This window comes from Rhinoraja longicauda, chromosome 28, assembly GCF_053455715.1.
Source record: "Rhinoraja longicauda isolate Sanriku21f chromosome 28, sRhiLon1.1, whole genome shotgun sequence".
NCBI lineage: Eukaryota > Metazoa > Chordata > Chondrichthyes > Rajiformes > Arhynchobatidae > Rhinoraja > Rhinoraja longicauda.
In genome coordinates, this window is record NC_135980.1 from 29,209,253 (window position 1) to 29,216,904 (window position 7,652).

At 58.6% G+C, this 7,652-nt stretch overlaps 1 protein-coding gene across 1 annotated transcript in view; it reads right to left on the reverse strand.

Annotated features, from left to right (window-relative positions):
- nrtn (neurturin) overlaps positions 1 to 4,645 on the reverse strand; it is a 92,443-nt gene extending 87,798 nt beyond the window's left edge. The window contains exon 1 of the mRNA XM_078423516.1: positions 4,572 to 4,645. The gene's annotated coding sequence lies outside the window, so the exon portion shown is untranslated. The remainder of the gene's footprint in view (positions 1 to 4,571) is intronic.
- Between the last annotated feature and the right edge of the window lie 3,007 nt (positions 4,646 to 7,652).

Below are 7,652 nucleotides of genomic sequence, written 5' to 3' on the forward strand. Positions count from 1 at the left end.
CGAGACCCTTCTTCAGACTGACTTTTACTGAGTTCTATGTTTCCGTACCTGTTGTGCTGCTGCAAGTGGGAATTTCATTGTTCCGTATCCAGACATTATGATAATAAAATACTCTTGACTCAATTCATTCGTTAGGACTTTAGACGTTAAAGATACAACGTGGAAACAGGCCCCTCGGCCCACCGACTCCACGCCGACCAGCGATCCTTGCACACTAACACTATCCTGCACATACCAGGGACGATTTTTAAATTTTTTTTTAACGGAGCCAATTAACCTACGAACCTGTTTATTCACAAAATGCTGGAGTAACTCAGCAGGTCAGGCAGCATCTCGGGAGAGAAGGAATGGGTGACGTTTCGGGTCGAGACCCTTCTTCAGTCTGAAGAAGGGTCTCGACCCGAAACGTCACCCATTCCTTCTCTCCCGAGATGCTGCCTGACCTGCTGAGTTACTCCAGCATTTTGTGAATAAATCGATTTGTACCAGCATCTGCAGTTATTTTCTTAACCTACGAACCTGCACGTCTTTGGAGTGTGGGAGGAAACCGGAGCGCCCGGAGAAAACCCACGCGGGTCACGGGGAGAACGCACAGACTCCACACAGACAGCGTGCGTGGTCGGGATCGAACCCGGGTCCCTGGAGCTGCGAGGCAGCAACTCTACCGCTGCGCCACCGTGCCGCACGTTCATAAGTACGATTCTTTCAGCGGACGCCTAAAGTTTACAAATTCTCACCACACACCCCCTCCATCCCACACCTCACCGCACGATGACTGCAATGTCTATTGGGCGCCCATATGAAATCTTGCCACACAAATACACGTGCAATCTTTTATAAGATCTTTTGTAAGCGTTTGTTAACGTACAAGTGTCATCCATCAGCCTGACATTGCTCTGCTTCAGCTTCAAGGCATCCAGTCAATATAAACCCCAGTGATACTGTGAGCAATAATATTTGGTTTAGTTGTAGATAATCCTCCCTTTGTCCGTTAATCTGAACCAACGCCCAGCGCACTCACAGCCACGTGACGGAACAGGCCCTTCAGCCCACCATGTGCGTGCTGACCGCAATGCCTCTCAGGTCAGAAGTGACAGGAGTAGAATTAGGCCATTCGGTAAATCAGGTCTACTCCACCATTCAATCATGGCTGATCTATCTCTCCCTCCTAACCCCATTCTCCTGCCTTCTCCCCACAACCCCTGACACCCGTAATAATCAACAAAGGGTGCCAAATTGAACTGATCTCCAGAAGATAGACACAAAACTCAGCGGAGCATCTCTGGAGAAAAGGAATAGGTGACCTATCGGGTGGACACACTCCTTCAAACCAGAAACGTCACCCATTCCTTCTCTCCAGAGATGCTGCCTGCCCCGCTGAGTTACCCCAGCTTTTTGTGCCTGTCTTCGGTGTAAATCGGCATCTGCAGTTCCTTCCTAAAGTAAACCCCCCAAATGCCTACACACGGTCTGTACCCCTCTACCTCTCACCCACCAGAACTGTCTAAATACTCTCAAAGTGGCATGGGGGGGTAAATGCTGAATGATATTTTGAGTGGCGTTGGTCGGGCAGGAGAGATGGTCTTTTATGGGAGCCACTCTCTAAAGAGTGCAACCGGTTTGGAGACGGGTGTGGAAATTAAACGCTCCCGCCGAACCATTTATGATGATGACCATTTATGTTACCCGTCAGGTACCTGGGCACACCTGGTCAGTCAGCATCAGAGCTCGCTGCCAGGGATCACAGCGATTCAGTTTTGTTCAGAAAGACATTATTTCCATTACCTCTCACCCTCTTGAATAGAACAATCACAGGGCTTGCAGTCTGCCCCAGATCTACTGCCCACGGTACTCCGGCCTCTACAATTCAGACACTTCAAATACAAATCAGCGCACGTCACAAACCCCAGGCCAAATGCACACAGCGGCTTCCCCAGCAACGGGTTGCATGGTGATCGCGAGCAATGGGTGAAGGGGCCACCAGCGTAGGGACTTCTCCAGAGGGGAGATGGGGGTGAGGGCTTGGGGTGGGGTGGGATGGGATGGGATGGGGTGGAAGGGGGAAGGGGAGTGATGGGATAAGATGGGATGTGATGGGATGGGGAGGGATGGGAAGGGGTGGGATGAGATGGGGTGGGATGAGATGGGATGGGAGGGGTGGAAGGGGGAAGGGGAGGGGTGGGATGGGGAGGGATGGGATGGGATGGGGTGGGATGGGATGGGATGGGATGGGATGGGATGGGATGGGATGGGATGGGATGGGATGGGAAGATAAGTCATGGGAAGGGAAGGGATGGTGTGGGGGAGGGGTGATGGGAAGGGATGGGAAGTGATGGGATGGGATGGGAAGGGATTGGAAGTGATAGGGTGGGATGGGATGGGTAGTGGAGGCATGGGAAGGGATGGGATGGGATTGGATGGGATGGGATGGGATGGGATGAGATGAGATGGGATGGGATGGGATGGGATGGGATGGGATGGGATGGGAAGGGATGGGATGGGAAGGGATGGGATGGGGTGGGAAGGGATGGGAAGTGATGGGATTGGATGGGATGGGAAGGATAGTGGAGGGATGGGAAGGGATGGGATTGGATGGGAGTCGTGGGAGGGGGAAGGGGAGGGATGGGATGGGAAGGGGAGGGGGAGCCCGAGGTACACAAAGAGTGGGCCATTTGCTGAAACGGGGCAATGGGAAGGAGCCAATCCCCAAAAGAGACCAATGGGTTTGGTGGACCCGGCTGAGGAGAGTGTTGGGGGTAGAGGGTTTCCTTTCAGTCTAGTATTGGGCCCTAGCTCTGGGGAAGTCTGTAGATGGGGGGGGGAGAGTTGGGGAGGGGCGTACCCTCAGTAATCGCCCGCCTGCCCCTCTCTCAGCTGGGCACGAGCTTCTTGCTCCAGTGTCATTGGTGAATGTTTCCCTGGAGTGGGGTCTCTCGGTGTGGGTAAGTTGCCCGCTCATGTGGCAGCTACACTAAGCAGTAATGGCAGCCCCTGCCAGACAGCCCGGGCATCTGTGACCCACCCCCCACCCCACCAGCTCCCGGATACGGAGAGTAATGATGGGGTACCTTGTTTGGCAGGATCTGTTTTATATTACTGTGGTTCACTCTCTGCTCTGTCAGCTGTGCCAGGCACTGGGGGAGGGGGGGGAGAGGAGGGGGGGGAGAGGGAGGATAGGGGGAGAGGGAGGGAGAGAGGAGGGGGAGAGAGAGGGGGGGAGAGAGAGGAGGGGGAGAGAGGAGGGGGAGGGAGGAAGGGAGGAGGGGAGAGAGGAGGGGGGAGGGAGGAGGGGGGAGAGAGGAGGGGGGAGGGAGGAAGGGAGGAGGGGAGAGAGGAGGGGGGAGGGAGGAGGGAGGAGGTGGGGAGAGAGAGGAGCGATGAGACCCGGACACGGCAGCCGTTCATAAAGTAGGACCTGGGAGCGGGGCCGCCGAGTGAGATTGAACTCTAACGTGCATCGCAGTGATCAATTATTCACACAGCTCAGCTGCCAGCGCTGGGGGATAAAGTGCCTCTGAGTGTTGGAGTTTCCCTCTGTTCCCTGTCGTGTGTGTGTGTCTATGTGTGTGTCTATGTGTGTGTGTGTGTGTCCATGTGTGTGTCCATGTGTGTGTGTATGTGTGTGTGTGTGTGTGTGTGTGTGTCTATGTGTGTCTATGTGTGTGTGTGTGTGTGTCTGTGTGTGTGTGTCAATGTAGAGAAGGAGGAGGGGGGGGGGGGAGCGAACAGTCGGCGGGGAGGGGGGGGGGAGACCCCGAGCTGTCATCTCCGGCTTGTCCCGCACAGCGACCGCGGCTCCTCGTCCCGCTGATAAACGCTCCCAGACCCACAAACGCCAGTGACCCGGGACAGGGAAGGGAGAGAGGGAGAGGGGGAGAGGGAGGGAGGGATGGAGGGATGGAGCGATGGAGAGGGGTGGGGGGAGAGGGGTGGGGGGAGAGGGGTGGGGGGAGAGAGTGGGGGGAGAGAGTGGGGGGAGGGAGGGAGGGGGGGGGAGGGAGGGAGGGGGAGGGAGGGGGAGAGAGGGGAAGAGAGGGGGAGAGAGGGGGTAAGGAGGGAGGGAGAGGGAGGGAGGGAGAGGGGGAGAGGAGGAGAGGGAGGGGGGATGGAGGGAGAGGAAAGGGGGGATGGAGGGAGAGGAAAGGGGGGAAGGAGGGATGGAGGGGGAGAGAGGGGGTGAGGGGGGGGAGAGGGAGGGAGGGAGAGGGAGGGAGGGAGGGAGGGAGTGAAGGGGGGAGAGGGAGGGAGGGAGGGAGTGAAGGGGGGAGAGGAGAGAAGGAAGGAAGGGGGAGAGGGATGGAGGGAGGGAAGGAAGGAAAGGAGGGAGAGATGGGGAGAGGAGAAGGAGGGAGAGGGAAGAAGGGAGAGGGAGGGAGGGAAGGAAGGGGGAGAGGAGGGAGGGAGGGAAGGAAGGGGAGAGGAGGGAGGGAGGGAAGGGGGAGAGGAGAGGGGGAACTGCAGATGCTGGTTTACACCGAACACAGACACAGAAAGCCGGAGTAACGCAGCGGGACGGACAGGCAGCGGCTGTGGGGGGAGAGAGAGAGAGACGGGACTGGCGGCGTCTTTACCTGTGGCCGCGGTGTCCAGTTTTGCTCCGGCGCTGCTGTTTAGTCCGGGGTTGTACAAGACTTCTTCTGACAAGTCATGGGGGAGAGAGGGAGGGGAGGGGAGGGGAGGGGAGGGGAGGGGAGGGGAGGGGAGGGGAGAGAGGGAGGGGAGAGAGGGAGGGGAGAGAGGGAGGGAGGGGAGAGAGGGAGGGGAGAGAGGGAAGGAGGGGAGAGAGGGAGGGAGGGGAGAGAGGGGAGAGAGGGAGGGGAGAGAGGGAGGGGAGGGAGGAGAGGGAGGGGGAGAGGGGAGGGGGAGCGGGGAGAGGGAGGGAGGGAGGGAGGGAGGGAGGGGGAGGGAGGGAGGGAGGGGAGAGAGGGAGGGAGGGGAGAGAGGGAGGGGAGAGAGGGAGGGGAGAGAGGGAAGGAGGGGAGAGAGGGAGGGAGGGGAGAGAGGGGAGAGAGGGAGGGGAGAGAGGGAGGGGAGGGAGGAGAGGGAGGGGGAGAGGGGAGGGGGAGCGGGGAGAGGGAGGGAGGGAGGGAGGGGGAGGGAGGGGGAGGGAGGGAGGGAGGGAGGGAGGGAGGGAGGGAGGGAGGGAGGGAGGGAGGGAGGGAGGGAGGGAGGGAGGGAGGGAGGGAGGGAGGGAGGGAGGGAGGGAGGGAGGGAGGGAGAGAGAGAGAGAGAGAGAGAGAGAGAGAGAGAGAGAGAGAGAGAGAGAGAGAGAGAGAGAGAGAGAGAGAGAGAGAGAGAGAGAGAGAGAGAGTGAGAGAGAGGGGAGGGGAGGAGGGAGGGATGGATGGGATGGGATGTTCACTGGCTACTGGGCGCTGGCTGCGGTCGCCGGTCCCAGGCGCTGTGTCCGCGGGCATCCAACTTGTAGCCGCTCAGCCGGCGGGGAACCATCGCCCGCAGTGTGGTCCGGGCCGGGGTAGGGCCGGGTAGGGTAGGGTAGGGGGGTAGGGAGGGAGGGAGGGAGGGAGGGAGGGAGTGAGGGGGAGATTCAGGGCTCACTTCAATTCTCTGTCCTCCTCTCCCCTCCACTTATTGCGCGGGGCTGGCGGGCGAGTTGGTGGCAGATCAATGATCACTGAGATGCCAGCGCTGGTGACTGAATACTCCACTCCCCTCTCCTCCCCTCTCCTCCCCTCCCCTCTCCGCCCCTCTCTCCCCTCCTCTCCCAGTTCCTCCCCTCCTCTCTTCTCTCCTCTCCTCCTTTCTCCGCTTATCCTCTCCTCTCTCCCCTCTCTCCTCTCCCCGTTCCTCTCCCCTCTCCTCTCGGGTCACGGTGTGGGATTCCCCTTCTACTGAGTGTCGAGCGTTCGCTGGCGCTGGAGCTGCGTGTCTGAACCGCTGCTCTCTCTCTGTCCCCCTGCCTCTCTCACTCACTCACTCACTCTCTCTCTCTCTCTCTCTCTCCCCCTCTCCCCCACGCTCCCCCCTATAACCGGGCAGCCCCTGGGTGAGGCTGCGGAAGGTGTTTGATGGGGTGGGGGGGGGATGTGGGGGGATGAACATAGTGTCGAGTTACTAACAAGAGTTTGGACGCGTTGGCCGCTCCTGTCTGAGCCGGGAGCGCATCACTGCCGGGGGGGGAGAGAGGGAGAGGGGGAGAGGGGGAGAGAGGGGGAGAGGGAGAGGAGAGGGAGGGGATAGGGTGAGAGAGAGAGAGGGAGAGGGAGAGAGGGGGAGAGGGAGAGAGGGGGAGGGGGGGAGGGGAGAGAGGGGGAGAGGAGAGGGGGAGAGGGGGGAGAGGGGGAGCGACAGACCAGACCAGGGGGGAACCCCCCCACACCTCACCCCGTCTCTACACACCCCCCCCCCCCCCCCCGTCCACAATCCCACCGACAGCGGGGGCTGAGCGAAGGGGGAGCGGGCGGGGGTGAGACTTTAGCCGGTGGAGTCGCTGCCTCACAGCGCCAGAGATGCGGGTTCGATCCTGACCTCGGGCGCTGTCTGTGCGGAGTTTGCACGTCTCCCCCCCCCCCCCCCCCGTGACCGCGTGGGTTTTCTCCGGGTGTCTTTGAGAGTCAGAGTGACACAGTGTGGAGACAGGCCCTTCGGCCCAACTTGCCCATACCGGCCAACATGCCCCATCTACACTAGTCCCACCAGCCAGCGTTTGGTCCATATCCCTCCAAACCTGTCCTAACCATGTACCTGTCTAACTGTTTCTTAAACGTTGGGATAGTCCCAGCCTCAACTACCTCCTCCGGCAGCTCGTTCCATACACCCACCACCCTCTGTGTGGAAAAGTTACCCCTCAGATTCCTATTAAATCTTCTCCCCTTCACCTTAAACATATGTCCTCTGGTCCTCGATTCCCCTACTCTGGGCAAGAGACTCTGTGCATCTACCCGATCTATTCCTCTCATGATTTTGTACACCTCCATAAGATCTCCCCTCATCCTCCTGCGCTCCATGGAATAGAGACCCAGCCTGCTCAACCTCTCCCTGTAGCTCACACCCTCTAGTCCCGGCAACATCCTTGTTCATCTTCCCAGCTTGACAACATCAGGCTGATGCTCCGGTTTCCTCCCGCATTGGAACGATCTGTGGGTTGAAGATAGACACAGAATGCCGGAGTAACCCAGCGGGTCGGGCAGCATCTCTGGAGACAAGCAATGGGTGACGCCTCGGGTCGAGACCATTTCTTCAGACTGATCACTGTCTGCAGATCAGCAGGTTAATTGGCTTCAGTAAGAATTGTAAACTGTTCCACTGGGATTGTGCTGGCTCGGATCTCGCACTAGATTTTCAAGAGGAAATCACTTCTGTTACTTTACCTCAAAAGAGAGTTAGATGGAGCTCTAGGGGCTGGTGGAATCAAGGGATATGGGGAGAAGGCAGGAACGGGTTACTGATTGTGGATGATCAGCCATGATCACAATGAATGGCGGTGCGGGCTCGAAACATAGAAACATAGAAACATAGAAAATAGGTGCAGGAGTAGGCCATTCGGCCCTTCGAGCCTGCACCGCCATTCAATATGATCATGGCTGATCATCCAACTCAGTATCCCGTACCTGCCTTCTCTCCATACCCCCTGATCCCTTTAGCCACAAGGGCCACATCCAACTCCCTCTTAAATATAGCCAATGAACTGG